We start from the raw sequence: 24,623 nt of genomic DNA, 5'->3' as shown, positions 1-24,623 counted from the left end.
GCAAACACACATAACACATACACACATACATGCATATATGCACACACACATACTCACATACATGCACACATACATATTCTAGGGCAGCTTGGGGAGACTAGCTGTTGCATATTCTATAGGTTCCATTTCAGTGGAGAGGGTGGTGTATCTGATTGTAAAAAGGAAAATCATGTGACATGGAAGCAGCAAAGCATCCTGAGCCTTAAGCACACAAGTACAGAGTGCTGAACAACCTGGGAGGACCCAGATGTGAACAAGAAGGACTCAAGAGTCCATGCTCCTTGTTGCATCTCGTGGGAATACTATAGCAATCAAAAGTTGATGCCAGAGGCTAGCCGCCAAATATAGTGGCACTGGTTATCGTAACGCGATCTCTAGGGGATAGGCATGCTCCCAGAGCTACTTTCCCTGTGTCATCGAGGGAGGGGGACATGAGAAAATGAAGGCAGGTGGATTTTAAGAAACTGGTTCAGTAAGTGGGGTTTGAGCTGCTTCTGATTGCCAGGATGAAGTCATTGCGTCTATCTTCCACTAGGGGGTGGAATTTACATTTAAAATCAGTTCTAGAGATAGAAAGTTGTTTTGCACATCAAATAGGAACCAATATTTTGTAGTTTTCTTGTAATAATTGCTAAAGCAATTTAAAACCATAATCTGAAAAACTATTTTCTTTTAAATTAAAACAATTTAGTGTGTGTGTGTGTGTGTGTGTCTGCGCATGTGTGTACAAGCCGCAGTAGAGGTCAGAGGACAACTTGTAAGAGTTGGTTCTCCCCTTCTCCCATGCAGGTCCCAGGGATTGAATTCAGTTCCTCAGTCTTGATGGCAAGTGCTGTTACCCACTAAGCGATTATCATTCTTTTCAAATCACAGGATGACTACACTACACTTTTGGAATGTTGAACGTGGAGTGAACACCATTCTCTGTGTATTTAAGTTAACTTAGAAGGTATTTTCAGTTACTAAATGTTTCAAGACAGGTGCCATCATCTTGCATACCTGAGAAATCTGAGACTCAGATAAATTAGCTTTCTGGTCCCCGCTGATTCAACTGCTAAGTAAATAAGGCCAGAATTACCAGTCAGTATCCATCTTAGGTTCTCAGATTCTAGCATTAGACTTGACACATAATAGAACATAGTCAATATTTGAATAAATGATTGAATATATAAATGTGTCAGATGACCAACTGTCACATGGGAATCCAGTTCTGAGCAAGACAGGAGAGAAAAATGAATCAGATGTACCCTCTTCTCAAAGAATAAGCTGTGGTTACTATACGTGCATTCCAACTCAGAGCTGAACCTTGGAAAGAAATGCTGGATCCTGTCAAAAAGCAAAAGAGAATCTATAAACTGAAGTTCTGGAAATGGGGGGAAAAGTTTGTGGTTAGGGGGCTCTTAAAAAATGTTGTTTATTCTTGGGCTGGGTATAGGGTGAGGGTTCAGGAAAGGGGCTAAGAAGATATTTCAGGTCAGTTCATGCCTCTTAGAGTCACCTTACAGCTTCCCATCATGCTGCTGCAAGTCATGGACGGGATAAATGTAGAGAGCCTTCTAAGGCAGACACAGAGAAATCACAGCTAGCTCCAAGTTGTGCCAACTTCAAACCCGGGCGCCGGCCTTCTCCCAACACACCCAGCCTAGCTGACAAGGCTTTTGTCTGGCTTCCCCTTTGCATTTGGGTCCCTGTTAATCCGATTAAAACACCAATCCCACACATAGGTATTACATTTCCTGTTCAGGCTTTGAGGTTGCGTTCCTAATGAAGGCCTTTTCTTCACCTACCAGAAGTACAAGTCTTGTCAGAAACTTAGGGTTTTAGAGATTAGGGGATCTTTAGAACTTATATCTCATATACAAGTTCTTTACATTGAAGTCTGAGTTTGTGTGCAAACAAGGGAGTATTTCCAAAGCCTTTCAGTTGTAACACATGTTTGATGTGGACTGCGGTAGGAGTGGCCTGATTGCTGGCAGTTACCTCTGTAGCTTGCCGTTCATAAATGAGGACTAGGCAGTCCCAAGCTCTGTGTAAATGGGAATAACTATTTAGGGAGGAAAACATTGTCAGCGTAAATGGATGGATTCTGTAGTTGCCCTTATGGAATGCATTCTTCAAGTCTTAGCACAGAAGAATCTTCCTGCCTAAAGGTATTGAAATGAATCATTCTCCATTAAGATAGATTTATCATTTATTTATTTATTTATTTATTTATTTATTTATTTATTTATTTATTCTCTCTTTCTGGCCCAGGCTGATCTGGAACTGTGTGCCTTGAGCTCCCTGCAGTTCTCCTGTCTTAGCTCCCTTAGTGTTGGGATTATAGATGTGAGCTGTCCACGCCCAAATTCAGTGTTTTAAATAAGAGAAAACTTAAATAATTTTATTAAACAATTTGAAATATTTTCTAAACAATTTTAAGTAATGTATATGTGTGTACCCTGTCTATATGGGAGTATGTCCAGTGCCTGCAGAGGTCAGAAGTGGGCTCAGATTCTCAGGACCTGCAGTTACAGGCTGTTGCCTGATGTGAGTTCTGGGTACTCTAGGGTCCCTGGAAGATCAGTAAATGCTTTGAACTACTGCACCATCTGTATAGCCCCTTACATATTTTTTTGTTTGTTTTTTTTGAGACAGGGTTTCTCTGTGTAGCTTTGGAGCCTATCCTGGGACTCATGTAGACCAGGCTGGCCTCAAACTCACAGAGATCTGTCTGCCTCTGCCTCGGGAGTGCTGGGATTAAAGGCATGTACCACCAATGCCTGCCCCCTCACATAATTTTTAAAAGAGGCATTTTTTTTAATGGGAGAAAATTTAAATAGGAATATAGAAGCAATATATTGTACAGCTTTAAAAATGATTAAAAAATACCAAGGAAGAGCTAGATATAGTGGTGTATATTTGTCATGCTAACACTTGGGGAGATGAAGACAGAAAGATTGCTACAAATTCCAGGCCAATCTGGGAAACATATCAAGACACTGCCTAAAAAAGATAACCCTCCTTTAAAAAGTAACAAACTAAACCAAATGAAAAACAAAAGAAAATGAAACAAACAAATCTCCAAATCAGAAACAAGCAGCAACAACAAAAACCCCAAAGCCAAAAATCTTTATTTCTTTTGTTCATTCTTAATATTTAAGTACAGTCAAATCATTGTTTCATTTGTAAAAGTAATGGACTATAGAGTATGAACTTGTGGACATATTATTCATCTGGCATCACCAGTGTGTAAGATGTGGCAGTGCAGAATGCAGGAACAGGTGTCTGTACCGGAGAGTGGTTGCCACTCATGCTACACAAGTGTGGCTCTTGGGGCTACTCAGCCAGTGGAATCACAGCACCATACTCCTGATAGTCGATACATAGCTGATGTCTGGTAGCATCCTTGGGATGCCTGTAAGCAATGATCTGCTCTTTGTGTTTTAGCTTTGTACTTTGTATTCCTTTCATGTGTGTGTGTGTGTGTGTGTGTGTGTGTGTGTGTGTGTGTGTGTGTGTAGGTCGACTTCAGCACTATTCCTCAGGACCTATCATTTTGTATTTTGAAATAAGGCACTCATCAAATAGGCTAGCCTGGCTGGCTAGTGAACCTGAAGTCTACATGTCTGTGGATTTTCACTTGTAGGATCACAAACAACTATCACTATATACTTTAGGAAAATGAACAAACACAACAACAAAACTCCACAAGTCCTAGAGATTGAACACTGGTCCTCGTGTGTGTGTGGCAGGTATTTTACCAACTGAGGTATTGCCTCTGTCCCCTTTATATTGATTTCTAAATGAAAAAAGACTCTTTTTTATTGTTTTTGTAGCAATATTCTTAGAAGCAACTGCCATTGAATTTCTAACATGGTTATCCCACTTGCCCAGTTGGGAAAATGACACTCTTGCCTCTCTTGGAGTTTACTATTTTAGGATACAATTCTTTTAATTTGAAATCTAAAATCACTCTTAAGTATTGTTACTATTTTTTAGATTTGCAGTTAAATGGAATATACATGGGAAGAATAAAAAATAACTTTCACACACTCTTAAATTTTTTTCTTCAAATATAGCAATAGCAATAAAGTACATGAAGGTAAACTATTGCCATGTTGGTGCATAGGTTGATCTGTAGCCAGATTAAAATGCAGCAACTACCAGAATGTGTGATAAAAGTATTATTACTATTACTATTACTATTACTATTATTATTTATCCCACAAGGAGAGGATGCATGCCCCTGGCATCATTGAGAAAGTATTATTTTAACATCAATATTTAATGAGTCTGTAATAGGATATCTTTTTATCCAAACACTTTATTTAATACTAGAGTATTAATGCCGGGCAGTGGGAGAAAGGGAGTCCTTTAGCTCACCCCCACTTCCACTCACCTGCTTCGGATTCTGACAGCTACAAGGCATTCCATTGCTGGAGTCTTCATGTGTAAGATGTTGAAGCAGGAGCTAGATTAGATCAGTATTTCTGCAACATTGTTGTATAAAATTCCAATGCTCTATGAGGAGTTTTGAAGCAACTATAAGTAAAAAGTTTGCTTGATGAAGTTTGAGTGAGAAATGCTCCTTCTCCCTTTAGAGATTCCTAGTGTGCCTTGGCATATGTAGGATTCCTGATAGCCTGAAATAAAGTTGTATTTTCCACAGATCTTCACCCAGTATGTCTCAAATGTATTTGATGACAGAATCCTGTTATCAAGGAATGTATTTTGGGAAACACTGAACTGAGTTTCTTCCAAAATTACAGGGTTTAAAACAGACCATCCAAATGCTGCGGAGTGGCCTTGGAGCTGCCTCATTTCTCCCACTAGATGGCGCTCTTGAATGGGATATATGTTCTTTCCAGCATCTCTAGAAGTCTTGGGAGTTAGGCTTTTCCTGTGGTACAGGAGAGTATGAATCAGTTGTAAAACTGATCATAAGGCCTTTCTGGTAGTATTTTGCAAGTCATTTAAAGTAGGGAAGTGTCACTTGTTGAGGTAGCTACTAGCCAAGATCAAAATAGTTCCTGGATTTTTCTCATTAGTGCTGTCTTTAAAACTAAATCGCAGGATGATTTCTAATCATGTATCAGCCAGACAGCATTTAACTGGACATTTGGATTATTCTGTTGATCAAATAGACACATTGGGTTTCGAGGCTATGGAGAAAGCTGGCGGTTGGGTGTCGTCTTTAGTATCTGTGATGCATAAGAAGAGCCTTCAGCCACCATTAAGATTTTGGGATTTTTGTGATGTTATCACATGTATGTAGATGGTGGAGACCTATCAAAGGGCTCTCCAGGCAGCCTGTGCTAAGTGTCCTCTTAAAGTCGCCTTCATGTTCTAGTAAATTCTTTATTGGCTCTTTATTAAAAATAATGTTATTAGGCATAGTGATTTTGCTGGTCTGTGGGTTAGGATGACTGTTTTACTTCGTGCTGTTGGAAGCTTCAGCACTTGAGCAATACCCCCTGCTTGGAGTTCACGGAATTTCACACATCAGTTTAAGAATGCCCAGGAGTTTTAGAAAACAAAGGCAACTTTACTCAGGAATCGTCTTGCTTCAAGTTTGTTCAACTGGAGGATGTTTACCCACTAGAAATGTGCTCCCTTTTAATGATGGGAAGGGAGCTATAAAATCGTAATGAGGAGGCTTCCCGAAAAGCTCCCTGAATTACCTGGCATCTACTATTTTTTTTTTGGGGGGGAGGGGGCATTTAAACCTCTGTGACAGGAGCCTCACCTTGTTCTCTCAATCTTACTTTAAGGTGAAATCTTGGTAAGACGTCTTAGATCTTATTCCAGTAAAAATTATCTCTGAACATTAAATAGCTCCCTAAGGACGAGAAATCTCTCATGCTTGCTGAAGGTAAGTTCTCAGTTGCTGGTTTCTTGGTGTGAATGGCAGGTCTGTGTCTGTGTTACATTGTATGGTGTGTTTTCTCTTAGTTTATCCTCTATAATGTGCTCTCTAGTTTTTCACTTATCTTTGAGCTTTAGATGTTTCTATGGGATGGTGCAAAACCACTAGTGTCTTGTTCTCTTATTTAGAAAGAATATCCACTTGAGGAATTTAATGGAGATTTTTTGGTGCTGTTTAAAATGAGATGTTAGTTGAAGTAGATCATCTTAACTGATATGCATTGAAGTCCTAGTGTTCTGATAATTCATCAGCCGTTTTAGATGTAGTGCTTCATTTAGTACTCATAGCAACCTGCAGGAAGTACATGCCAGTTCCCTGGCATGTTGAGCAGGGGACACTGAGGTTAGAAGCATTTAGTAACTTATTAATGTCACTTACTTTGTAATAGGTGCAGCAAGAACTGCAACTTGGATCTCTTATGCTGTCTATTTTACCAGCATGCAAATGATATATTTGCATATTAGAAGTTCTGGCATCCTAAGTATGAATTTTTGTTAGATTGAGGCGGGCTGGACCTTATAGCCACGAGGTAGCACAGAGTCTTCTGATAATGAGAACCCCGCTGCCAGTTTTGCCCGCAGCTTCTAGACATCAAGATTTCTTGGCCCGATGGCTTCATATTCAAATATGTTTGGCCATGTTTCTCAAAACACTGAGTTACTATACTTCGCATTAACAGTGCTTGGCTTTGTCTTTTATGCAGAAAGCCCCTCCAGGCCTCTGTAATGTGCTAAAAAAGATCTTGTCTAAAACTCAAGAAAATAAATAACATAAAACTGTTGTGAATAAATTTGAGTTAAGTGAACAGAACTCTTTTCTGTGTATGTGTATTGCATACATACAGTTGCGTATGCCTATGAACATGTGTTCTGTTGCAGGGCCTAGGACCAATATCCTCTGTAGTGAAGGGCATCTCAGAATTTCCATTATAAATTATTTTAAAGGCATATAACGAATACTGTAAAAAGCTCAGAACTGCCGGGAACTTAACTTCATTGTACTTATGGGAGTTGTTGCAGGACTGCAAGCAAGCATATAGGCTCAAGTACATCTTTGCTTTGGGAGGAGGTGTAGATGCTTGCATCTTGTTGATAAGGGTGCAAGGACTGTCAGAACTATGTCAAGGATCTCAAGGATTCAGGTGGCAAAGACAAACACAGCAGTTGATTTCAGGATGCCAAAGGGGCAAGTGCAAGATTTTGATCTTGATTTTTGATACAAATAGGAAGAATGCACAGCATATCATGACTTCCATAGGTGAATTCCATTTTATTTTTTAAACATTAGTTGGCAAGAATGCAAATATTACTAGAATAATAAACCAAAAGAATGTATTTACTTTAAAAACAAAGACTCAAAAATAATCTCATGTGTAAAGCCTACAGTAATTATACAAATGTATTGAAAACAAACAAATAAAAATGTATTGAACATGCACTGTTTTCCAGGAAGAATTCCAAGCCAGATACTCTGAATGAGATGTCCTTCTTATGAGGTTTCTTCTTTGTTCCAGTCAGCACTTCTATTTTGCAGTGAAATTCACAGATCACTGTGAGGAAACAAACCCAAGTCACTCTCACAGAGCAGGAGCTTGGAGGAGAGCTTATTTGCTCAGAGGTACAAGAGCCTGGAGTTTGCACCACACTGCACTCAGCCAGTCCTCATGTCCCCGTCAGCACTAACATTCCTTTAACCTCGCTGTTCTCAGTTTGAGGGCTCACCAGAACCATTGGAGGCACAGTCTGTCTCCTCTCTCTGCTTTATTCCCAGAAGTATCAGTAGTTGTGAGGTTGATTGTTTGTCTAATGGAAGCTTCATTTATTAACAATAAACATATTGAAGACTGGCAGCAGTCTGTATGGACCAGGCAAAGATTTCAGAGGATTTAACTCAGCAGATTAAAAAGGGTCATACTGGAGTCTAAGTGAAGTGTTTATTCAATTAAAAAGGTCAAAAAGATTTCAAACTCAATGGAAACTCAGTAAATAAATTGATAGATGGATTTCAGGTCACTTGTACAACCATTAGATAAACTGAAGGACTGTAAATCTATAGCATATCATTAGCTTTGCTAGTTACTTCAAAAACTTATTTTTGGAAAAAACATGGTCCTAACTTGTGATGTGATTAGCTTGGAATTTCTCTACTTTTATTTGAAATTACTGCTTGGTGCTTAAATCATCTTATCAATTTGTAGCTGGGTGCATTGTTTCATGCATGAGTGTACAGGCAGGTTTTGTGTCAGCTTGACCCAAGCTAGAGTCAGCAGGAGGAAGGAGCCTCAGTAGAGGAAATATCTCCATAGGATCCTGCTGTAAGGCATTTTCTTAATTAGTGATTGATTGAGAGGGCTCAGCCCATTGTGTGTGGTGTCATCCCTAGACTGGTGTTCTGGCTTCTGTAAGAAAGCAGACTGAGCAAGCCAGGGGAAGCAAGCCAATAAGCAGCACCCCTCCATGGCCTTTGCATCAGCTCCTGCATCCAGGTGTCTGTTTGTTTGAGTTCCTGTCCTGACTTCCTTTGGTGATGAACAGCAATGTGGAGGTGTAAACTGGTTAAAACCTTTCCTCCCCAACTTGTTTATTGGTTGTTGTATTTTGTTCCAGCAACAGAAACCCTAACTCAGACAATGAGGGACTTACCATTTATATTCTCAGTTTTCACTCCCTACAGGTGTTCCATGAAGACAGGGGCTACTTGTACAAAATGGAACTTAAAATGAAGGAAATTTAGCCTGGAGACACAAAGTGGCTGGTCATACTCATATGGGTTGTTTGTATCTCATAAATGGAGTCTCATATCCATGGATCCATTTATGCCAAGCTATAGTAGTTGCTAAATACAGATTTTTTTTTTTTTTTTTTTTTTTTTTTTTTTTTTTTTTTTTTTTTACTTCTGGGAGGATGCAAAAGCTCCTGCTATACCAGTGAGATAACCTTAACTGTGGGCTAGTCTCCCAGATGACCCAGGTTGTAAACTAGGCACAACATGTACAGGCATACTCCGTTGCTATCAATTTTGTGCATTTCCAGGGAAGCAAGATGGTTCAGTCATTATGAGCTGAATGCTGGGCATTAAGGGACTCAGGTTATTATACTACTTAGTAGCAGTGTGGCCTTGGACAAGTCAACTTCTCTAAGCATTTTTTCATCTTTAAAATGGAAGATTATGACATTTGAGTTGACATAGATATGGGCTTGGAATGTTTGCTGGCCAGTCATCAACCTTAGTATCTGTTATCTTTACTATCATCATTGTAAGTGAAACTTAGAATAGACCACTGGTTACCAGCAGAAGAACCTATTCTGAGAGGACAATGGTTGGGAAGTACTTTTGATTGTTTCATGGTTAGGCTTTGGAGGAACGTGTACTGCTGACATCTAAGAGGTGCAGGCCAGAAATGTCATCAGTGTCATCTGATACACAGGACCTCAACTTCCCTGCCTGCTCTCCAGAATCATGCAGTCTCCAAGGTCAATGTCAAAGTTGAGAAATTCATTTTTAGTGCCTAACAGACATGTGAGTAAAATCAAATAGCCAAGAGAAGTTGAAATACCAAAATTTCCCTAGTATAATATGATAAAGCAATTCAGTAGGGGAAATATTTTAGTGTGGGATCTGGGGGAGCAACTATGACAATCAGTATTGCTGGTGGAAGGTCAGGGCATTGGCTGATAGGAAGTAGCCCATGTTAGCAATGAGAGCAGGCAGAGTAAGCTGGAAAAGTCATGGGCCTGATATTTTGGCATTAGGTTGCTAGCGGCTGTCATTTCTGCTACCTTTCCAACCATCCTATTAAAAAAGCATTCAGATAGTAAAGGAACTCTTGTTGCTTTAAAAATGTAACTAATGAAGTGTTTTCACTAAAACATGCGTGCGATTGGCAAATTGAATGGATGGTAAAATTGGGATCATTTAGAAAAAAGCTTTAGCCCATAATCAGCAATGCAGCAAGGATATTGACTGCCTGGCTAATGAATTTTGGGTCCCTCCTGCATTTCTCAAAATGATGAACTTCACACATTTAAGCATGAGTAGCAATACACTTTGATAAAGACTTGAATTCACATTTGTTATCCATAATACCACTGGTTTTGAAGACCAGTGTCAGAGTGCACTTGAATGCCCTGGGATACGAGCAAAAGGTGTATTACATGATTGAGTTTATAGCCTGGTGGTGATGGTGCACGCCTTTAATCCCAGCACTCGGGAGGCAGAGGCAGGCGGATCTCTGTGAGTTTGAGGCCAGCCTGGTCTATAAGAGCTAGTTCCAGGACAGCCTCCAAAGCCACAGAAAAACCCTGTCTTGAACCCCAACCCCAAAAGATCCTGTTTATAACACATATATTTAACTTATCATCTTCTAAAATATAACACATGTAAGGAGCATAGACTCTTGAGTCCTATCCCAGGTATTTTATCATTAGATCTCTACCTACCTCTTGCGCTTTGTATTATGGCACACTGTAGTCTCTTACTGCACAGTGGTGACGACATGAAGTCAGCTTCAAAGGCAGTCTTTCAGCCTTGAAGAGAATGCATCTTGTGTTTAGGTTCTCTAAGAAAAGAATAGCCACTCAGTACGAATTTGGTGAATGCCTAATAATAGCTCCTTCTAAAGGATTCGTGGATACATTAGACCACACCCTCTTCTTGTCCTTTCCTTTTCTTCCTTAATTCAAAACATTTTGTCTTTGAAATTCATTTCCTTTAAAAATCTCCCTTCAGAAAACCTTCTCTTCTTTCTTCTTTAACCCCAGTTTTGTCAGTATTATTCCCTTCCTCTTCAGTAGTCCAAAGGACATGTCCTTCTGTTTGCTTTTTACTAGCTTGTTTTAACAGAGCCCCTATCCCTGAATTGTATACAGCTCCAGGTATACAAGGAGCCATAATTGTATCCCCTTTTACTGCATCAGGACCCTGCACACAGTAAGTACCCAAATTCTGATGGGATAATTTGGTGGATCTTTCCTTTTTGGCTAACTAGAAGCTCTGCTTATCATCATGCTACTCACCCTGTGTTCCCTGAAATAGTCCAAGGAGATCAGGCTGACTTTTGAAGTGTGGCTGTGTGCCATGCTATTTGGTAGCTCCTTACCTAGAGTGGCACAGAGCACATGGCCAGTGGACGTGTGGGAAATGATGATCTTTGAACTTTCTGTGAGTTGGTTAATGGTTATGTGTTCCCTGTCATTTGTATTATTAAAGGCAGCTGATGTCTTCAAATCATCTGCCCAATGCAATTAATCAAGGAATTTGCTGGACTTACTCTAAGTCATGCAGCTTGTCTATGTTTGATTTATATACTCAACTTGTCAAGGGAAGGGTAAGATGGAGGGTAAAGAGCTTTTAGAAATAGAAATTAGCCTAAATGAGGGCAATTATGCAAATGTATGTGTCCCAGAACACCTTTCACCTTGACAAAGAGGCTTGTTACCCTTAGATAACTAAAATTGCAAATGAGCAGACAGAAATTACTCTTGACTTGGTATCAGTTGACACTGGGAAAGTAAGACCATGCAACATGGCCTCTGCACTCCAGGGTCTCATGCCTTAGTATGCAGCTTGGCAAACTTTTTCTTAAAGGACTAGATGATCAATCTTTTAAGCTCTGTGAGTCACTTGGTCTTGTCATTTTTTACAATGCTGCTTTCATAGTATGGAGGTGACAGCAGCTGTGTGCAGTGTGCACGTAAAAGGAATGTGGTTGTGTTTAAATAAAGATTTATTTAGAAAGCTGGATTTTGTCAGCATTCCATGGTTTGTTGACCCTGGTCTTGAGGGTGGGTATGTCTATGGGTATTATAGGTATGCATGTGCATAGAAGACTAGTCTTGTAGTGGGTACTTTTCTTTGCCACCATTTGTAAGATGTCTGAGCTAGGAGGGAATATGGACCAGAGTAGTAACAGAGAGGCTTAGGAAATGGGCTATTTACTTATCTGTGTGATTATATGCATAGAAAATTTCTCTATTCTGTTTTCCCATTGAGAAGTCACTAAGTTTTTCATTTTTCCGTGAGTTATTTTCTGAATGGGCAAACATTTTGTCTTTTTCATGTTTGATGCTTGGATATGTCCATATTGTAATGACTTATTTTGCACACTTACCATTTTTGGAACTAGGGCCTGGGGAGCATCCCATGGTTGATGGTACTGTTACAGGACTTTCCTCCAGGACCTGGGATGAGGGTGGGCTACTCTTCTTTTGCTAAATGGACATGATACCAAATCATCTTCCAAATGCACGTGTTTATGCCTGTAGGTTAGGGCTGCTCCAGAGAAGCTTCCTTTGCAGTGGGTGGTAGTTAATTCAGACACTCCCAACTGGCCCAAGTCTAGAGGGTAAGTGACTGTTAAACATTCAGCCCAAGTAGGACATCTTTGCCTCTGAGGCTCAGGGTGTACCACACAAGAGGCAGGAAATAGTGGAGGAGCTTGAAGATGTGCAGTTCTGTGGACCGATGTCTCCTGGGTGTGACATGGCTATTACACTCATGAATTCACTGCCACTGTGGTAGGACCTGTACAGGATGAAACTTGTCATCATTTCATTACAGGCGGGAGAAGGGCTATAGGCAGCTGATGGTTGCTAGGAAAAGGATATCATTTTCTTCTGTGGAGTAGCCACTGTTAAGATGTCCTGATCCACACACATTCAAACAACTGTAATTAAACCCAGCAAGTCACATACAAATGGTCAGAGGGGCTTGTTGGAAAGAGGGGAGTGAGGGAGACAAGCGAAGGTGATGGGGAGTAAAAAGAACCAAAACTCACTTTATATGTATGAAAAAACCCCAAGAATAAAGAAAAACAAACAGTAACAATAAAAACAAAGTGAAAATTAAAAAAAATTCCTCCCTTTTTAGTTGGGAGTTAAGGTGACTCAATTACTATTTGCTTAAACTTAGAAACATAGTTGACAATTTTGTAGTGCTTTAGGGCAGCATTTTAAATAGCTTGGAGAACAGAACTATTTAGATATTCTTGTTTTTAACTTTTACATTTACTCAACAACTTATTTGATACAAATACTCCACAAACATTTAAATGAAGATTCCAATGTTTTCTTTCTTTCTTGCAGAGTTTTTTTTGTGTTTAGTCCTGACAGAGATAGGCCACTTTGCAACATGTTTCGGTTACTGTTTTGTTAACTGAACTCCCCATGTCAGGCTCGACTTCTCGTGTTCTCTTTGGTAGGTTTTGGCTTGTTTCACACACACTTCCTCTAGGAAGAGAAACATGGACCAAATTGTCAGACTTCTGTGATCCAGGTTAGAAGCTGCTCTGCACGTGCATCAGCTGTATCTTGGCCAGTGTTAGCATAGGCTCTGAGAGCAAGTGTTGGGATACATGTGCCTGCCCTGGCGGGGCTCATTTTTATTTCACTGCTTTCAGATTTTTCTAAAACTATGAGGTGCTTTATGCAGGTCTGGCCTAATTAGTGGAGGCCCGGAAAGCTTGTAAGAGGTTTTGTGTTCCCCTCCTTCCTGTCTCTGCAAATCAATTAAAACAGACGATGAAGAAACTCACACTTGAGTAGTGTGTAACTCTAGAGCTCACTGCCATGTGTTCCCTTCCTTCATTCTAGGAGGAGACTCTGCTAAGCCATATGTATGATTTACAGAAGCCAGAGATACATTTCAACCAGCTTTGTGATATATGGGACTAGGGCAGAATATAGAGACATTATTTATGCCTCCGATGAGAAGGGGAAAGTTATATCTTATACTATGCTTACAGTCTAAGCAGAATGCTGCAAAAAGCACATCTGTCCTTGCAATTAGCACAAAAACTCACAAAAATTAAAACTCAATAGCATTTCACAACTGATACCTTTAAATAGTGTTACTGCTCCTAATTAATAACAGTAAATGTACCCTAGTGTCTGTGGCCATTGGCAGCCTTTTCAGTGTTCTCATTTACTTGTTCTCTTTAAAGTAGTTATTTGGATGCTCAGTTCTGAAACACTCTTTGCATAACTTTCCCAATATATTTTTTATGTAAGTTCAAGAAGGTGGTTTGATATTAATTGCTAATTGATTACTATAGTGTAGTAAACCATGATTCTTATCCACATGGAAAATTGTGTTTGTGGTATTTTATGTATATGGACCCTTAAAGCAATTCAAGTCATTTTTATTTACTGACATTCTTTTTATAGAGCATGAAACCTGAGATGTAGGAAAGGGCAAGCCAGAAGCTATAATTCACCCCAAATTCCTTTTTGAAACAACTCTGGAGAAATAAGTTCTTCTTTTGACATCTTGAATTGCATTTTAAAGTCTTTAATTTTTTATTTTAAAATTGTATGTGTGTAGGTCTGTGTACATGTGAGCATAGTACTCACAGAGGCCAGAAGAGGGCTTCAGATCTCTTAGAGCTGGAGTTACAGGTGGTTGTGAGCTGTCTGACATAACTTCTGGGAAATGAACGCTTGCCTACCTGAAGACTAGTGGGTGCTCCTAAATGTCAAGCCATCTCTTTAGCCCCAAGCTGCAGTTTTTATGCCATTTTATCGTAAAGGCACTTAAATGAAAATGCAATGTTTTAGTTCAGGTCCAAATTTTAGAGCAATTTAACTGAGTCCTCTCTTTTTAAGTTGAGGAACCAGAGGCTGTTCCTAACGTGGGTTGGTCTAGGCAAGTACTATAGAGACGAAACATCTGTAAACGATATCGTGACCAAACTCTGCCTGGCCTCCCATATGGAAACTGTAGCTCTTTGTCTCTATAGGACTGGCCATGTAGCCTGTGAACCTTTGGGGGAGAATGGAGCTGGGGAGCAGGCTGAACCCAGGCCTAGGACTTTTGAGACACTACACCTAGGATAGTAGTAATATACTCAAGTTTCCCAGGGAGGCAGGTCAAACCAGTTCTTTCCATGTGGGCCTGCTTCTCTGGCTTAGTCCTCCAGGAGGCTTAAGTCCATCTCCAACTCTATACTCCAAGCAAGGGGAAGGAAGGCAGAGAGTTCTGGGCACCTCATTTTGTCTGTGGTTCTCAAGGACAGAGACAGTGCTTCATTCTCTCACAGACTCTTAGTTCAGTGTGCCCTAGCTGGGGGGTTCAAGTTTAGCTAATGGTTCCTCTTATTGGCTCAGTTTACTCCCAGTTAAGAAAACAAACAAACAAACAAAATATAGCCTGAATGGCAGAGGGCAAGGGCTGGACAAACCACACTGGCGAGGGCATGGTGATAATTTCTCTGGTAACTACGTATTTGTTCCATCTACATCATGACTTACAAACACATCTCTGCTAAAGTGCATGGGGTCAGCCATAGAAAGACAGGAATCATTTTCGGAGTGTGCTATTCCCATCTTAGGTTTTCTTTTCTTTGGCTGCATAAAGAATTGTTAAAGCTCACATGTACATCGTGACTTCCAAAGAAAGAAAATCAAAACACCCTCTTGTGTGAAATTTTCCATTTCTTAGGGAATTCAGGTGTATGAATCACTTCCTTCTGTCCTGTCATAGAAAGATATAACAACCAAACTAAAGCAAAGCCAGTGTGACTTTAGAGGCCAGCTGTGGAGGCCTGGTTGGTGTTTTTCAGGGAAGACTGCTTATCATGGAGAAAAGCTATGCTGTTAAGTGGATTTCTGTATAGGCCTTACAGGAACAGTTTGCAGATGTGGATAGCATGCACAAGAAAAGATTTTTACAGTGACTGACATCCTCAAGACCTTCCCAGGAAAAGGAAAACACGTCCTTTCTCAATTTCACGTAAGCTTTTCCCTGATCAAAAGGTGGATTTATCCATGGTGGCACCTGAAAAATAAATTTTTTAACAGGGTTGCTTCACAGTAAAGATGAAAGTGCAAGCAAGTATTAGACAGGCCAACTGGAAGGGCCTGAGTGTGGACAATTTTATGTTTGTTCTTGCAATAAACATATGTGAGTCTGGGAAGGCTTGATGCCGTCATCCAGCGTGATGGAGATCCCCACTGACGCTGGAAAAACACCAGGTTGGTGAAGTATAAAACACAGCTTCAGGTACATTTGTGGGTTGGGGAAGTGTGTTGATGGGGATAAAATCTTAAATCTTCTTAGTTTTAAGGGTGTGAGAGAGGAGAGTAGACAGAAGGGCTCAAGCTGGAAAGTGATGGGTTAGGTGTGTTTTGTCTCAAACATTGTATGTGGATGTCCTGGGAGAAATATGTAGGAGAAGTAATGAAAGATGCCCCTGTAGGCTGTAAGTGTTGACTGACCAAGATGTTTTTACCAGTGTCTCTTGGTTGTTCATGCAATGCTGGTTGCATATATCTTTTTGTGCATTAGTTGGAGGGGCTGTAGTTGTTTATATTGGCCTTGCCTTTATGTTATGTACTTTTTGGGAGAATACATAGTCACCCGTTTTCCTGTTCTCTAACGAAGTACTGAAGTTTGCACAATTGTCATGTAATAGAGGTTGGTTGCATGGAACCAGAGGAGCAAGGTGACCCTAAGTAGAAAGACTGGGCTGGAGAGATGGCTCAGTGGTTAAGAGCACTTGGTGCTCTTCTAGAGGACCAGAGTTAAAACCACAGCACTTATGTCTAACAATTCGTAATTGTATGCAACATCCGTTTCTGGGGTATCTGATACCCTTCCCTGAGTACTCATACCAATGCAATATGTAATCACACAGACAGATACATGGATATATATAAATAAAAATTAAATCTTAAAAAAATTGGACCTGTTTTGGTACTTTACCATAGGGCCCACAAATACCCCTCAAATACACCCCAGCTCTTGAGGAGCTATCAGCAGATACAGGACCTTCAGCAACAGAGTACCTGAAACAAATCCCCGGGCATGGCATTTCTTCCAATGGGGAGATTCTCAGCATCTACCAGGAATACTCTCCTCTACCAAGAGGTCATTGTTCCTTAGCTAGGAGACACTTTATGGTGAAGAGCATTTGCTGTTCCCAGGGATCTAGACAGTCTGCTGAGCAGATGGCCTCCACATTTAGGGTTTGTCTCCGGAAACTGGCATCCTGAGATGGAAAGGAAGGAAGGGAGGCTTTCTGCACGTGTGTGTGCTTTAGATGGTGATAGTTTCAAGTGATACATGAGAGACACAGCAGTCTCATTTGATGTCCAGGTGTCTAGGCAGTCCTTTTCTACTTGGATACATGCTAATTAAGGATCCTTTCCTTTGGCCAGTAGATATAAAATGAGATGAAATTATTAGTAAAGATTTGATTACCCTAGGTTCCTTTATACAGTATTCTTGTTGTCTGGGTCACTTTCCCCCCACCTGCCTTTAGTCAACCAATGTTGGCACATCTTTCAGATCGTGGCTTTCTGGTCACTCTACAGAGGAATCTGAATTTCCAGATCAACTTTCTCATCTCATTTAATCATCTATTACACTGTGTCATTTTAGCTTTAATTTCCCAGTTGTCTTCAGTTCGTACTTGTCTTCAGTGCTTGACTCTGATATTTATTTACCTGAGATGTAAGGGAAAGGCACTGGTCCTTGAGTGAACCCTGCTTGCTTTTCTGTATGAGTAAGCTGTTGCCAAGATTATAACAACCCCTCTCAGAAGGCAGCATGGGGTTTCATAACATGAAGGATATGGCTTTGAGAAGGGGGCATGCACCAAGGATTCTGAAGGGGTGGTGGCTCTTGTGAAGTCTGGTACTCTTCTCTAGACCCTAAAGGAGGTCAAGAAGGACAGATACAAGACTATAGGGCAAACTGCTGCTGTTTGTCATGGTGTCTGGGCCCCCTGCAGCCATTCTGAACCAACACTATAAGCTGCTCATACCTGAGATGTCTGGGGTTTGTGTTCTCAAAACAAGTCTTCAAGTACTATGAGTCAGGGCTTTGGTTTTACTGGTAGTCTATCCTGTTGAATTCCAGTTTTTTTTTTTTTTCATAAAACTTAGAGGAAGTTTGCTGGAATTTCATTAGAGTTCATGTGAAAGCCCATGACAGAGGAAAAAACATCCCCTTACGGTTCATGTCACTTCACTATATTCTACTTTTAGTTATTAAGGCAGTTTCTCTGAACTGAGAAAACCATCTAAGATGTACAGTACATGAGGTGGACTTTCAAGGAAGGAGTGAAATAGAGGCTTTCTAAGATTCAGAGCTGTAATAGTTCCTGTTTTCAGGTTGTTGTTTTTAACATTCCTGTAAGGAAAGAGATCAATTCAAAAGTGGTTGTAGGCCTGACAATGGCCCTCTGGTATGTGGGCCCCCTAATCTAAAAGCCCATGATTACACTCCTTTTTATAAAAGGGCCTTGCAGATTTCATGGGACTGAGGACCTCAAGGTAGGGAGATTAACCTAGCTCCTTAGTGTTTAGAATATCCTCCTCCTTGCTGGGCAAGCCAGTCCTACAAGGCATGTGGCCTTGCTGTCACCTGAGTATAACCTCTGTGAGGCCCATTGTAAACTCATACTTCCAGAACTAAATGGCAGAAATTTGTATTATTTTAAGTCAGTAACTTTACAGTGATCTGTGCCAACAGCTTTAGAAGGTTAATATATCCATGAATAAAATGAATCATTACAAATGGTTATTTTATTTCTACACCAAAAATTATAATATGTGGTCTCATAAGACAATTTGCTAATCCAGTGGTATTGTTTGAACACTTCCATCATAGGATATTGCCGAAGTTACTGTGGGTTCAGGGGTGAGCAAACTGTATCACAGTGCAAACCCTCAAAGGCAAGCACCAAATAGCTAGACACACAAGTATTTAACCAAAGTAGTGAAAAGAAATGCAAATGCATATTTTGGAGGCTGGTCAGAGAAGGATTTCTGGAGGAAGTGATTTTCTGGATAAGCTGAATCCTTAGTGAAAATTAGCAGGTAAAGGGAAGAATGCAGAAGAGCATTCCTGGTAGGAAGACCAGCATGTGTGAAAGGCTGAGGCAGAAAACCCCAGAGCTCCTGAGGAACTGAAGATGGCTCTGCAATTGGAAGGAAGACTGAGAAAGGGGTCTGGCAGGATAGACATTGCATGTCAACACAGGGAAACCATGGAAACTTTTAACCTGGGAGGAGTCAAGCAAGCACTGTAGATGAAATGATCTTTTTAGTTGTGATGTAGAGGCAGCATTGAAGAGGAGAGAGAATAAATAGGATGAAGGATAATATACATCTTTTAAACTGAGACTGCTCTGAGAGTGAGAGGAGGCACTGTTTATTTAGAATATGGGTACTAGCCAGGCCTGTTTCAAACACAGTGAACTTTAGGGGATTGAAGCTCCGGGACTGGCTAGCATGTGGTGGCCATGAGGATGCTACTTAGAACATCATTAGAACATGCTTTCTTCTTCCTTGGCCTTCTGCACTTACTGTGATACAAAAGTAAGATTATAGAAAAATTTAAACAAGCCCACTATGTCTGATTCCTTTCTCCGGCTACCACAGCTTCTGCAGATCTTACCTCTGGAGAGGTTCCATGCATAAGCCAGTAACTGCCAGGGCAGCAGATGTACATGTCCTAGAGCTCAGCACCGTGGTTTGCTTGGGTTTCAGCTGAACTTCAGCCTCTGCTAAATGCTCATGGCTATTCCTATGGATAGAAAGCATAAAGCCTGCTATTAGACAGCTATAGCTCAGTATCCTGTTCTCTGGCAGTCCTTTCCAGCAGAGGGCATTGTTTCAGCATTAGCTGGAAGGCAGCCCAGAAGAGCCCTCCATGCAGGTCCTCCCACTCTGGCATAGTGCTTGTCTTTGGGGAAATGGTAATAATCTCAGTTAGACATGTAATTGTCATCTCAACTTTTCCTACTATTTTTTGTGAACTTCAAATTTTATATTCTTAGCCTCTGGCATTATTAAGTTCTGTGCTATGTCTGAGATATTACTCTTTTTGAAATGGTAAAAATTTTATGTATTTTATGCATTTACTTTTAATTGTTAAAATATATTTTATTTTGTTTATCTAGAGTTTACAACATGATGTTATGGGCTGTACATACATAATAAAATGGTAAGTGTGGTGAAATGGGTTGTTTTCACTGTGAATTACTTAGGAGATAGGCAAAATACACTCTGTCTGTGTTTCCAGAGAGAACCTGCCAGGGGTCAGTGTTCACCTTGAATGTGGGCAATGCTATGCAATGGACAAAGCGAGATGCACGTCACTGCTGCCTTTGTGCTTCCTGGTCTGCTATGATGTGAGCTGCTCTTCTCTACCACACTGACCACAATGGACAACATACTCTGAAACCCTGAGACAAAATAAGTCCTTCCTACTTCTAGTTGTTTCTGTCTGGCATTTTGGTCATAGTGGTGCAAAAGTAATGAATCTGTCATCTCATGTAGATTGTGTGTGTGTGTCTGAGTGTGTGTGTGTCAGAGATAGATACAGAGAGGAGACACACACACACACACACACACACACACACACACAGAAGAGAGAGAGAGAGAGAGAGAGAGAGAGAGAGAGAGAGAGAGAGAGAGAGAGAGGACAGAGAGAGATAGCTAATATCCCAAATGCCTTCTAATTTTATCAACTTCAGTTTTCAGGCTATGAACTTGTCCAGCCCATATCCCTGGTCTGTATCCTTTAACATACACCTCTTCTCCCCACTGTTTCATTTTCTGTTTGTATATTTGAAGCTTTATTTATTTAGTGTCTGTTGAATGTGATGCATAACATAAGACCAAATTCTTAAGATCTGTAGTGAGTCAGAGGGTGTGTCTCTTATGGTCATGCTTCCTCCCATTTCACAGCCCCAGACTGCACTGCGTTCCCAGGACATCATTCAGTAGAATGTGGCACATTCTACAACCTTCTCTGACCATTCCATGGGATGTTTCTTCTCTAGAATCCCCTGTTATGTTTGCATTGAGGGTGCCCTTGCATTCTTACAGCCCATCTCAGGGCTATTTCTCCAGAGTAATGGTCTGTTTCTCTTCTGTTTCCAGTACTGTTTTTCTGTTATGACACTCATCAAGTCATGCTTACAAGGAGTTGTTGGTCCCATAGCTGTGTGCTTCTGGACATCCTTGAAGTGGGGGAAGAAGGAAAGGTCTATTTTATCCAAACACGCTGAGGGTATATTGTCAATCATTGTTGAATTATGAATCCAAGTCTTCTGTGTAATGCTGATTTTTAAATTTGTGCTTTACAGCAGATTTTTTTGTAGTTTCCCTGTTAGTCTTCAATTGCAATATAGTTTAAAAGGAAGTACTAGGATTTATACCTTATGAAGAGGTATAATCTTTTTGTTTCTAAACCAAACCAAACCAAACCAAACCAAACCAAACCAAACCAAACCAAACCTCAGCAGTCTACAGTTGCCTGGGCTGTCTTTCATGAGTTATTTAGGCCTTTTTGTAGTCAGTTTCTAGTATATTGCACATAGCCTCTAGTTATGTCAGTTTGGCGATGCTATGAAGTAATTGTTGAATTTATCTTCAAATGCCTTTACTTCTTATCCCCTGGGTATCCTTTAAGCTCTCTTCTTAGGGGAGGCCTTCAAAAGAGTGTGGTTTGGTGTCCATGAATTCCTGGAAGTTATGGATGGTTGTAGGATGATTCACACAGTAAATATCTAGGGCTGGATTTGCAAATCATATGGTAAAATCTTGCAGGCATCATTGGCCATTAATCTTTTCCCTGCTGGAAGTTAATAAAAGAGATCAGTGTCCACACAAATCTCCTCATTGTGGGTTTGACATAATGGGCACTACTCAGAGCCATGGTAGGCTTTGGATGAGCAGTATCAGCCTCACTTAGGAATTCGTTTTCAACCCAGTATTTCAGGACCCACATGAGACCTGCTGAATTGAATGCTCTGGGACCTGGTCCAGCAACGTCTACTTTAACAAATCCTGGTGATTCTGTTACACATTGAAGTTTGATAACCCCAGCCTAAGAAGATAGGTGGCATTGCATGTGTTAATGAGCAGGGTCTGGAATAAGTTTGCATTACTTCTTGGTCCTTTCCTAAGCTTTCTATGAGAGAGTTACTGTCTTTGAACTTTCCCCCACTCCTTTATTTTGAGCCTCAGGATTGTAAAAGCCTCAATTGGTATTTGGAGGAAAGATCTTATTTTTTTATTAAGAAAGCAGCTGGTAGAGATACAGGTATTAAAGAAATGGCTATAAATGATTACTTGTGACACTAATTACTTCTCTTAACGTCTCGCTCCTTAATTACAAATAGTTTGCTTGTCAAAAGATTTATGGGGAGGTGGGTGAGAGAGAGGTAAAAGATTTGCCTCCCAAATATGAGGACCTGAGTTCTCTCTCCCACCCAGGCCATGTAAAAAGCTTGGCATGGTGTGTGCCCTTGTAATTCCAGTGCTGGGGAGGCAGAGACAGGAGGTCTCTGGTGGTTACTGGCCAGCTAGTGCAGCAATGTTCCAGGCCAATGAGAAACCTTGTCTGAAACAAAAAGTGGAAAGTGCCCGAGGAATGACATTAAAGTTATCCTTTGACAATTACACACACACACACACACATGCCACAACCATCATTTATTTTTTAAATTTTCAATTACATTGCTTGCAGATAAAAACTTTTGATCATGGTACCATACTTAGGGCAAATGGACCATTAGAAGAGGAGCCTGTTTTATTGGGAAGCAAGCTGAGAGATAGGAGGCAAAGTCACTCATTTATTTTGTTTTAATTAAATTTATTTTTGGATATATATACATCATATATATGCATATAATATATGTACATATATATTCATACATATATATGTATATATATTCATAAGAAAATACATAAGAACCAGGCAGTGGTGGCACACACCTTTAATCCCAGCACTTTGGAGGCAAAGGCAGATGGATATCTGAGTTCAAGGCTAGCCTGGTCTACAAAGAGTTCTAAGACAGCCAGGACTGTTTCACAGAGAAACCCTGTCTCAAAAAAACTAAAAATAAATAAATAAATAAAAAGAAAAAGTATCTAAGGGCAAATGTGGTATATATACACACATATACACACATGCATAATATGTCTCTCTCTTTTACAGTGTGTATACTGTCGTTATATATATATAATATATATATAATATATATATATTCACATTTTCCTTTACTCCTTTTGTTTTGGTTTTTCAAGAAAGGGTTTCTTTGTGGCTTTGGAGGCTGTCCTGGAACTAGCGCTTAGGCTTGTCTCAAACTCACAGAGATCTGCCTTCCTCTGCCTCCTAAGTGCTGGGATTAAAGGCATGCATCACCACTACCTAGCTCATTTACTCTTTTCTTATCTCTCTCTCATCTCCTCCAATCTCTTTCCTGTCAACAATTTCCATTCTCATTTCATGTTTTCTTTTTGGCTTATTTTTGTTTTGTGACCTACTTACTGGGTTTGGCTGCCTGCAAGAGTATATGTAAGGAACTATCCACTGGAGCATGGACAGCTCACAAGTGGTTACACTACCAACCACTACAATGACTTCTAGAAGCCTTTGACAAGAAGTAGTCCCCAGTGGGAGGAAGAGTACTATGAACCCTTTCTTCATCAATGCCTGTGTGTTGGCAGGCCTGGTATTAATGCAGACCCAGTGCAGGCTATCTTAGCTGCTGTGAGTTCATGATTGCAATATCATGTCCAGAAGTTAGCTTTGCAGAGCCCACCTCCCCATCATCCAGCTGTTATGTTTTATTTGTCCCTCTTTTCTACAGTGTCTCCTAAACTTTGGAGGAGATGTTCTGTTTAGGGTTGAACATCTAGCAGTCACTCATTCTCAGTGCCATGATTAGTCATGAGTCTCTGCTTTAACTACCATTCACTGCAAGGTTGAGAGCAGCACATGGATATAGTCTTGTCTGCATGCCCAGCTGAAAGCTACTTTTTAAAAGTTGTGTTGCTCATGAGTGGCCATGTTGGGGCTCACCCATGCCTGGCTCCAGAGCCTCTGATTTTGACTACCACATATACTGCCTCACTTGCATCATCAAGCAATTGTTGTTGTCTATCATCAGGCCCCTACCAACGCTCCTGTCTTTACCAATCTATCAATGCCTAGTCCATAAAAGCCATAGGGGGAAAATCTCAGTGTTAGAAAGGAGCTGGAGATTTTATGTTGGCTTATGGCTTTTAGAATATTGGAATTATAAAAATAAAGCACCGTCTTTCTGTTTCTGTATCTACCTGCATCATATATATGTATGCATATAATCTATCTATCTATCTATCTATCTATCTATCTATCTATCTATCTATCTATCATCTGTCATGTTACCAAGCCTTTGATGATGGCTACTTTTAATTTTTCCAACATTGTAATTGAAAAAAGAAAGGGCAATTATCTTCAAATACTACCATCATTTAATTTTAGCCTCCCCTCCTTTTTTTTTTTTCTCTTTTTCAGTACTCAATCCCTGGGTGATTTCATCCTGGGTATGGATCTAAATACCATCTGCTTACCAGTGATTCACAGATTTATGTTTTTGACCTCAACTTCACCTCTGAATTTTTGAATCATCTGTTCATTTCTGCCCCACTCTCTGCTCATGTGCTTTGTAGGCATTACAAACGCAACAACTCTAACCTATTTTTTTGATCTCCCTACCATGTACTTTATGTTCTTTCAATTTCCCACATGATACCCAAATCAAAGACTGACTATATTTTTTGGCTTCTATGTCTTTCATTTCTAAGCCATGAATGAGTCCTGTTTGTTCTGTCACTTGTGTAGCACTGATTCATAGCACTTCCTGCCATCTTCATAGCTACTATATCCTATCCTATACCACATTCACCAACTCTTCCCTCAGTGACTGCTCTCCATT

General features: G+C 40.2%; 1 protein-coding gene across 1 annotated transcript in view; it reads left to right on the top strand.

Moving 5' to 3' along the window:
- The window catches only part of Erc2 (ELKS/RAB6-interacting/CAST family member 2), a 673,320-nt gene that overhangs the window by 154,798 nt on the left and 493,899 nt on the right, over nt 1-24,623 (top strand). The window lies entirely within an intron of this gene.

Source organism: Cricetulus griseus, assembly GCF_003668045.3.
Source record: "Cricetulus griseus strain 17A/GY chromosome 1 unlocalized genomic scaffold, alternate assembly CriGri-PICRH-1.0 chr1_1, whole genome shotgun sequence".
NCBI lineage: Eukaryota > Metazoa > Chordata > Mammalia > Rodentia > Cricetidae > Cricetulus > Cricetulus griseus.
This window is presented reverse-complemented; position numbering and strand designations above follow the sequence as displayed.